The following is a 10493-nucleotide window of genomic DNA, read 5'->3' as shown; positions in this document are numbered from 1 at the left end:
GAAACAAGGCAGTTGGCCGGCACCGTGGCTCAATAGGCTAATCCTCCACCTGCGGCGCCGGCACACTGGGTTCTAGTCCCAGTGGGGGCGCTGGATTCTGTCCCAGTTGCCCCTCTTCCAGGCCAGCTCTCTGCTATGGCCCGGGAAGGCAATGGAGGATGGCCCAAGTGCTTGGGCCCTGCACCCGCATGGGAGACCAGGAGGAAGCACCTGGCTTCTGGCTTCGGATCGGCGCAGTGCACCGGCTGCAGCGGCCATTGGGGGGTGAACCAACGGCAAAAGGAAGACCTTTCTCTCTGTCTCACTCTCTCTCACTGTCCACTCTGCCTGTCAAAAAATAATAGGAAACAAGGTGGTGACTATACAATACTCTACTAAATTGTACAGTTAGATCTCCAACTATTCATCAAAGTGGGTATTATGAAAACTGCAGATTTCAAAACTTATTTGATGCAAATATCTTCAAATTCAAAATTTCCATAAATATTTTGAAGCACCCTTGTATGGTATGTGAATTTCACTAGTCAAAAAAAAAAAAAATTCTAGGTCCATCCAACAAAATGCTATGCATTCATAAAAATGCAGCTCTTTGTACTGATACAGGAAGATCACCAAAATGTTTTTAAGTGAAAAGAAGTTGTACAGAATATGAGGTAGGAAAGAATTTATAGGTATGTATTGATTTCCTTGGGTAGGCCTTACACATAAAACTGACAGTGCTTTGGGTAGTGGGGTGGGGGTAGGGAGCTCTCTTTTATACAAGCTTTTTAAGATTTATTTAGCTGAAAGGGAGAGTTAGAAGATCTTCCATCCACTAGTTTACTTTCCAAAAGGCAACAGCCAGGCCAAAGCTAGGAGCCTTAAGTTCATCTGGGTCTCCCCATTTCAGTGCAGGGGCCTAAAGACTTGAGCCATCAGCTGCTTTCCCAGGCACATCAGACAGGATTTGAACAACACCAAACATGATGCCAGCATCCCAGGTGGCATTTTTAAAAAAATATATATGTATGTATGTATTTGAAAGGCAATTAGAGATGAGGGAGAGACATCTTCTATCTGCTGCTTCACTCCCCAAATGACTGCAGTGGCCGGAGTTGGGCCAGGCCAAAGCCAGGAGCCAGGAACTTCTGGGTCTCCTATGTGGGTGTAAGGGCCCAAGGACTTAGGTCGGTCTTCCCTGCTTTCTCGGGTACATCAGCAGGGAGCTGGATTGGAAGTGAAGCAGCTGGGACCCAAACCAGCGCCCATGTGGGCAGTGCTGCAGGCAGCAGCTTTACCCGCTATGCCACAGTGCCAGCACCCCCAGGTGGCGTCTTACCATGTGCCACAACGCCACCCCTCTTTTTTTTAAAGATTTATTTATTTGAAAGGCAGAGAGACAGAGATGTACCATTTCATTCTGAACCAGAAAAGTGTTACTAAAAAAATAAACAGGAAAAATAAATTTATATACAAAAGAATCAAACTAGGAAAACAATTGTGAAAAACAGGAAGAAACAAACCTCGTTCTTCCACGCAGCAAGACATACTTCAATGCTAACATAATTGGAACAGTGTGACAATAGTGCAGGTACAGACAAAAAATGAAGATGAATCAGAAGAGAGCCCAGGAACAGATGTGCACTTATAAGTTACATTTATAAATGTGAGTACATATGTATACACATGTATACAGGGAAGTACTAGTCTATAAATGGTATGGGAATAATTTTAATTCCTACAGAAAAGTTAAGTAATATCAAACTCTTAACCAAAAATATGTTCATATATTTAAGGTATATTTGAAACCTAAACGCAAAGTCCAGCGCTTTAAAACCTGACACCGGGCGGTGATGGCCCCTGCTGATCGCCATGGTGCTGGGAAGCAGGCCTGCCTTGCCACCCTCACATGCATCCACATCTGACTCCGAGGGCTGGGAAAAACTTCTTCGTGGAAAGCACAAACCACAGAAGTTTAATACATTTAAAGCAAAAACTTTTACACAACAAAAGCCACCATAACCAAAGGAAAAGACAATCCTAATGAGGCACTAGTTATTTATGAAGCACATGGCCGCCAAAACAGTAGTGGCCAGAATATTTAAAGTCCTTTTTTTTTTTTTAAGATGTATTTGAGGTGGCCGGTGCTGTGGCGCAGTGGGTTAACGCCCTGGCCAACAGTGCCAGCATCCCATATGGGTGCCGGTTTGAGACCCGGATGCTCCACTTCCCATCCAGCTCTCTATGGCCTGGGAGAGCAGTAGAAGATGGCCCAAATCCTTGGGCCCCTGCACCCCTGTGGGAGGCCCAAAAGAAGCTCCTGGCTCCTGGCTTCAGATTGGTGCAGCTCCGGCCGTTGCGGCCAATTGGGGAGTGAACCAGCGGATGGAAGACCTCTCTCTCTCTCTCTCTTCTCTCTGTGTAACTCTTTCAAATAAATACATTAAAAAAAATGTTATTTATTTGAAAGGTTGAGAGAGAGGGAGAGGGAAAGGGGTCTTCCATCTGCTGGTTCACTCCCTAGGTGACCAAAATGGCCAGAGCTGTGCCAATCTGAAGGCAGGAGCCAGGAGCCTCCTCTGGGCCTTCCACGCAGGTGCAGGGGTCCAAGAACTTGGGCCATCTTCTACTGCTCTCCCAGGCCATGGCAGAGAGCTTGATGGGAAGCGGAGCAGCCAGGACTCGAACTGGCACCCATAATGGGATGCCCACACTGCAGGCAGTGGCCTTACACCACAGCGCCGGCCCCTAAAGTCCTCTTATATAAATTGAAAAAAAAAAAAAAAAGACAGAATAACAGACAAAGAATGAAAACATGCAACACTGAGGCATAAAATAAACAATCTTTGAAGAGCCATTCTGCATTATTTAGAATAGCTGAGGATCCCCACAGCTTATGACTTAATAATTCTACTTTGAAATATATAGAGAAAGCCTTGCAACACACAAGAATGCTTTAACAGTAGAAATCCTTGAAAAACTTTCAAGTGTGCAACAATCAAATGACACTGAGATACAGAATAACTGTATGATGGAGTACTGCTGTATAGATCTGATCATCAAAAATGCAGACCAGGAAAAACCTGTCATCATTTCATATAAAATTCTGAGGTATTCTGCAGAAAAATACAAACTGCTTTTTCTAGCAACATATATTTGTTGTAAAAATTCATACAGAAATCACAAGCATCAAAATTGAGAAAATTATCTTTGGGAGGAAGCCAGGGGCACGGTGGTCAGGAAGATACGCAGGGCTCTGAATCTTTCCTTAACACTGCACCGGGACAGGCTCTGAAGCACAAAACCCCACATGGCCAATGTAGTCACGCAGGTGGTGGGTGCCAAGCACCCATGCTGTGTCCTCTGCTCTTCTGTGTGTTCAAATTATATCAAAATTGACAATTGGAAAAAAGACCAGGAGTATACCCCCAAAATGGTAACTATTATCACTTAGTGGCAGGATTATAATTTTATTCTTTCACTTATGGTCTAAATTTCTACATATGTGTATAGTTTTGTAATGGAGAAAGCTAACTGAAGTTATGTATTTTTTTAAAGATTGATTTTATTTGAAAGGTCAAGTTATAGGGAGAGGCAGAGAGGGAGGGGGAGTCTCCCATCTGCTGGTTCACTTCCCAAGTGACGGCAGTGACTAAGCCAGGAGCCTTTTCCAGGTCCCTCATGTGGGTGCAGGGGCCTAAGGACTCAGGCCATCCTCTACTGCTTTCCCAAGTGCATTAGCAGGGAACGGAATCCAAAGTGCAGCAACTCGGACTTGAACTGGTGCCCACATGGGATGCTGGCGCTGCAGGCCAGGGCTTTAACCTGCTATGCCACAGCGCCAGCCTCAAAGTTATATATTTTATAACTCACCTGGTAAAGGCAGCCTGCTAAGTGTCCACTAGAATCCACTTTTTTTCCCACAGCAGACTCTGGCCCGAGTCTTTGCTGGACACTTGACTAATTGCCCAGCCAGAGATACTGCAGCTGGATGAAGGCAGATAACTAAGTACTTGCTGAAGGAATAATGGAATTTCCCCCTTCCAGCTGGGTATGCATCTCCCACCCCCTGCACAAGTAGAAATGGGGACTGTGATACCAGCAAGGCACCTTCTAACCACGCACACAGACAACACCCCTCAGAATGGCAGAGCTTCATGAGGTGCTGGAGCCCACCAGACCTGCCTGTTGCTTCCTTTGGCCTGTGCATGAAGCAAACGATCTTATTTCAATCTGTTTTTACCTCTGTTCCCAGATCATCCAGAATACTAATGATGTCAGGAAAGATCTGTTAAGTGCTAGTGCTATTATTTTCCACCTCTTCTATTGAAGACATATAAGAATGAAGAGCTATCAATTTAAAAAAGTAAAAAATAAAAGGACAGTCTGAGCTTATATTAAAATTCAGTCCGTGATGGATCTGGCATTGTGGTAAAGCCCTCACTTGGGACACAAGGGAGCTAGTTGGAGTCCTGGCTAATCCATTTCTGATCTAGCTTCCTGCTACTGAACCCAGAAGGCATCAGATGATGCCAAAGTACTTGAGCTCCTGCCACCCTCAAGGGAGACCCAGATGGAGTTCCTGGCCTCTTGAGTTTGGCCTGGCCCAGTCCTGGCTATTGCAGGGTTATGGGGAGTAAGCCAGTAAATGGAAGCTCCCTAACACTTTGCCTTGCAAATAAATAAATGAAAAAAATAACAAGTCACTAAACCATGAACCGATAAGTTAAATGGAATATCTCAATGTAAATGGTAATGATTACATTCTTACAGAATGAAGGTATAAAATTAGCCAAAAAAAAAAAAACAAAACAAAACAAAAACAACAACAACAACAACAACAAAACAGAAGATTAGGATTTACTTTGTATCAAGAAAATATAAAACTACAAGTTTTTTTTTTTTTTTTTTTCTTTTTGACAGACAGAGTGGACAGTGAGAGAGACAGAGAGAAAGGTCTTCCTTTTGCCATTGGTTCACCCTCCAATGGCCGCCACGGTAGGTGCGCTGTGGCTGGCACACTGCGCTGATCCAAAGGCAGGAGCCAGGTGCTTCCTCCTGGTCTCCCATGGGGTGCAGGGCCCAAGCACTTGGGCCATCCTCCACTGTACTCCCTGGCCACAGCAGAGAGCTGGCCTGGAAGAGGAGCAACCAGGACAGAATCCAGCGCCCCGACCAGGACTAGAACCCGGTGTGCCGGCGCCGCAAGGTGGAGGATTAGCCTAGTGAGCCGCGGCGCCGGCTTATAGTAAGTTTTTAAAAGGTCTACTTATTTGAAAGGCAGAATGACAGAGGAAGTGACAGAGAAAGCTCTTCCATCTGCTGGTTCACTTCCTAAAAGGCCATGACAGTTGGAGTTATGCCAGGATGAAGTCAAGAGCCAGGACCTCCAACCAGATGGTCTACCCTGTGGGTATAGAGGCCCAAGTACTTGGGTCATCATCCGTTGCCTTCCCAAGTGCAGCAGCATGAACTTGAACTGGCACGGATATGGGATGTGGGATGCCAATGACGCAGGCTGACCAGCTCCACTGCTGGGCCCCAACTCTGGCCCCAACACTACAGTAATTTAAAGTGCAACATTAGCATATAAATGGACAGAACCAGACTTGGAAATAAGCAAAATTAAAAAAGGTAATAAAACTAATAACTTAAAATGTGTGACCAAATTCACACAAGTCTACACCCACCTCATAAACTAACGTAATTAATGGAGTATTAGTACACTGGGAGAACATACATACATACATAAATATGAATATGATAGATGACTAGTATAGAACTGCAGGTTTTTTTCAGATTTACTTATTTGAAAGAGTTCCAGAGAGACAAAGATCTTCCATCCACTGTACTCTCCAAATGGCCTCAACAGCTGTGGCTGGGCTGGCCAAAGCCAGCAGCTAAGTGCTTCAACCATGTCTCTAACACGGGTGCAGGGACCCAAGGACTTGGGCCATCTTCTGCTGCTTTCCTAGGCGCACCAGCAAGCAGCTGGATGGGGAATAGAGCATCAATAACTTGGACCAGTGCCCCTATGGGAATGCTGGCGTTACAGGTGGTGGCTTAACACTTTGTGCCACAATGCCCACCCCAAAACTGCATTTTAAAAAAGCTAACCATATAAAAATTTCCCAACTGAAAAGTGGGTTAAGGACATCAACAGGCCATTTTCAGGACAGACAATAACAAATGACTAATAAAAATAGATGATCAGAGAAGGGTGTTATAGCATGGTTGGTTAGGCTACCACCCCAACACCTGCATCCCAGAGGAAGTGCTGGTTTGAGTACCAGCCACTCCATGCTAACATGACTACATGGGTCCTTGCCACCTACGTGGGAGACCTTGTCTATCCTGCTCCTGGCCTTTCAAATAATGTTTTGGGGCCAGCCTTGTTTTATAGTATATAAAGCTTTCACCTGCAACACTAGCATCCCATATGGGTGCTGCTCTGGTTTGTGTGCAGGCTGTTCTATTTCCAATCCAGCTCCTTGCCTATAGCCTGGGCAGAGCAGCAAAAGATGGCCCAAGTACTTGGGTCCCTGCCACTCACATGGGAGAACGGGATAAAGCTCCAGGCTTCAGTCTGGCCCAACCCTGGTTGTGTGTAGGGAGTGAACCTCTCTCTTTCCCTCCCCCTCTCTCTGTAACTCTTTCATAATACATTTTTGTAAAGAAAAACAATGTAGAAGAATGAAACTGATTATTTATAGCCCTTCTTTATATTCCTGGGAACAGTAGTCTACTTTTTACTTGAACACTATGGTTACTGGTACATTAAGCCTGTGGGTATGAAGTAAATGGAAAGTATGTTATTGCAAAAATTGAGAGAAAAAAGGGAGAGGGGAACTCAGGAAGGAAAGTGTGGTTATCTTCTCTATCTATGAAATATGTTAAATCTGCTGTATGAATAAAAATTTTAAAAAGATGCTTAATCTTATTACTAGTTATTAAGGAAACACCTTACAGTAAAATTTCAGTTTTTCATTCATCAGACAGACCAAAATAATATCTGCTGGTAGGGGTGGAAATTAGTTCAGCTATCCTTGGGTACAATTTGGCAGTACCTATTAAAGAAGAAGAGATGATTCAGTGTCCACCTCTCAGTATCCACTCTTGGAAAAATTCACACAGGTTTGCAGGGAGGTGTGTTAAGAGGAACATGGAATATAATAACCAAAATGTTGGAAGGAACCTAAATGTTCAACAGAAAATTAGCCAAAGAGACATTCAATGGAAGAACACATAGCAGATTAAAGGAACACAATAGATCAACACTTCTTAACAGGAAAAGTTCTCAAAAACATAGCCTGGACTTTAGAAAACTGACTAAATGTTTACCTTCTGAAAAACATCCTCACATTTTGATATTCTGTCATGCCTCAAAGGAATGTCACCTTCAACTGGACATATTTAAATTAATGACCTTGGAAAAGTATAAAAATTGTTATTGTATAGGGGCCGGCACTGTGGCACATCAGGTTAACGCCCTGGCCTAAAGCGCCAGCATTCCATATGGGCGCTGGTCCCAGCTGCTCCTCTTCCAATCCAGCTCTCTACTATGGCCTGGGATAGCAGTAGAAGATGGCCCAAGTCCTTGGGCCCCTGCACCCATGTGGGAGACCCAAAAGAAGCTCCTGGCTTCGGATTGGCGCAGCTCCAGCAGTTGTGGCCATCTGGGGAGTGTACCAGCGGATGGAAGACCTTTCTGTCTCTACTTCTCTCTGTAACTCTTTCAAATAAATAAGATATTTTTTTAAAAAATTGTTATTGTATAGATAAGCCATTAAGGAAAGAAAAAAAAAAGCATTTATAATCCAATTTGTACTTCACTCTTTCTGGAAATAAACTTATGAGTATTCAGTTTATCACAGGACTGAAATGAGCAATCAGACACAAGCCTGCAATACAGCTATAAGAAATGAGTTAACTGTTCCTGTCGATACTCCATGTTAGAGTACCTGAGTACAAATACCAGTGTCAATTCTGGTACAGTGACCCCACTTAGTTTCCTGGTCCTGAATTAAATTATAGTGTGCAAGTGGTATGCTCACTAATAACACCAAAGTACTGCTTCTGCCTTTCATTACAAATCAAGGAACATAATAAGCATTTGAAATATTTCAATAAATTCAAAGTAAGGTACTGAAGGACAACAAACCATTCAGTCTCATAATATTTTTTCGGTAACAAAGTTGAATCACAGGCAAGTACCTGTGACAACTTCAATACTGATTCAAACACATTTGGAAGTGTGAATGGAAATGACTTGTTCTATCACAAGTGGATACACAGACCCCCCTCCCCCCTTTTATGTTGCTGACTGAAGTGGTGAGCTGAGGAAAAAGCTGAGGCTAGAAGCAAAGACGGTTTTGGCTTTAGACTGTCCCAGTTAAGCCCCAAAGAATTATTAACAATCATTTGTTACAACTGGTTGCTTCTCTGTAAGACACAGGGTCAACACCAAGCAACAAGGTTTCCAACATGTGCTCACATCAACAGTTCTCCCTTTTGTCTCTTTAAAAGATTGGCTTTTTTATTTGAAAGGCAGAGTTACAGGGGGTGGGAGGAGATCTTCCATTCACCAGTTCACTCCCCAAATGGCCACAAAGGCTAGGGCTGGGCCAGGCTGAAGGCAGGAACCTAAAACTCGATCCAGGCAGGCTGCATGGTTCCTAGTACTTGGGCCATCTTCCACTGCCTTCCCAGGTGCATTAGCAGGGAGCTGGGACTCAAACAGGATGCTGGCATCGTGGTAGGAGGCTTAACCCACTGTGCCACAATGCCCACCCCTCCCTCCTCAACTGTTCTTGAGTCTGGCTTTATGGCACACCACCCAGCAGGAATACCAAAATGACCACCTCATTTCTCTCTCCAAATTTCAAGGGAAAAAAAATAAAAACCCTGCAAGCCAACTAGCATTTCAGTGGGCCACTTCTCGTTCCTGGCTCCCTAGCCCTCCCTGCCAGCCTGGCTGAGCGGTGGCCATGCCCCGGGAGAGACTGAGACGGACCGTCTCTGCACTTCAACAGGTGCACTCCGCCCGTGGTGGTGCAGGCCATTTTATGACCCAGTCATCTGCAGTAAACAAAGTCAGTGCTTTCATCTGCATCAAGAATTCTGGAAAATTTTAAATCTATTTTAACTCACAGCAAAAACCAGATAAACAGAATATCCCCCCCACCAACTGATTCCTTTTCAAATCGCTACAGATCTGATGTGCTGTGTAAAAACCAAACCAGACAAATAAAACAATCCCACAACAGATGATTTAAAACATTTCTTCTTACCCTACCTAAACGATGAAGTACTGTACCAGTGCTTCAGAGAGTAACTATATTAATGAAACATCAACAAGTTACAGATAAACATTTTAATTGATTAAATATATTATTTTCAAGATCTTTTTGAAATCGCACTTGTACTGTACTAATCAACAGCCAAAGGCAATAAAAAAGTTTAAAACCAAAAATGTTCTGACATGAACACGTGACAGGTACTGCTGCTATGTAAAGTAACATATACTGCTCCCAAGAACAATGATATTTTTAGAAGATAATTCATCTTAACATGTGCAAGGACAAATTTGTAATCAAAGGCTGGAAGAAATATATATTATTAGTGCCTGCTTTTTAAAAGTTTATTTTACATTTTAAATACAGTATTTTTCTCATAAAAAAAAAAGCCAGGAAATGCCTAACTCTGTGGTTCCTATACCATATGTACATGAGAGCTGTCAGACAACCTAACAAATGTTTTGGATGTAACAGTGAGGACCCCTTTGATCTGGGACTACTTTTCAATCAAAATTAAACACAAAGTAAGCACTGCTAAGGAGAAAGTAATCCAGTTTCTGAACAACCAAAAGAAAACAGTTAGGTACATACAAAACCAGGTATTAAAAAATAGAAATAAATGCAGCACACAAACCCCAACAGCCCATTTGTAGTGAACTGTGTCTACTGCAGCTAATCAATGGAAACCCTCCTACTACAGGAAGTGACTTACGACTTAAAATTTTAAAAATTAAGTCTTTCAGTAATAACATAACATTAAGTATATACTGCCATCTTTGTCATTTTTCTATCTATACCACCCACCCTTCTCAATCTCTAGACTAGCCAATCATTTATACAAATTTGAGGCAATTAATCCGTATTTGTTTTCAGTAAGGAAAACAAAGATGCACCTCTTTCCATCAATGAAGACATAATATAGATTAAAGCTATAAAATTTAAACATGGGCATATGTACTTCCAATTCTACTAAGTAATTCCAAGCTGTAACCATGGAGGGTTAGTGCTTAAGTAGTAGTACAAATGGAAAGAGTGGGCCGCCTCTGGCAGTGATTTCCATTTTAGTGCAATGCTATTCCCCATACAATGAATTATATTTAAATATTTCTGTATTTTCTAATTCAGTAGGTGCCAATTTGAATTTATAAAGTCCTTAACTGTAAGCTTTGTGTAGCAAACATTTTCAATTTGAGATGCTGTCTAAAGACAAAACAAAAG

Source organism: Lepus europaeus, chromosome 14 (genome assembly GCF_033115175.1).
Source record: "Lepus europaeus isolate LE1 chromosome 14, mLepTim1.pri, whole genome shotgun sequence".
In the NCBI taxonomy this organism is placed as follows: domain Eukaryota; kingdom Metazoa; phylum Chordata; class Mammalia; order Lagomorpha; family Leporidae; genus Lepus; species Lepus europaeus.
The sequence above is the reverse complement of the archived record's forward strand: the minus strand, read 5'-3'. Positions refer to the sequence as shown.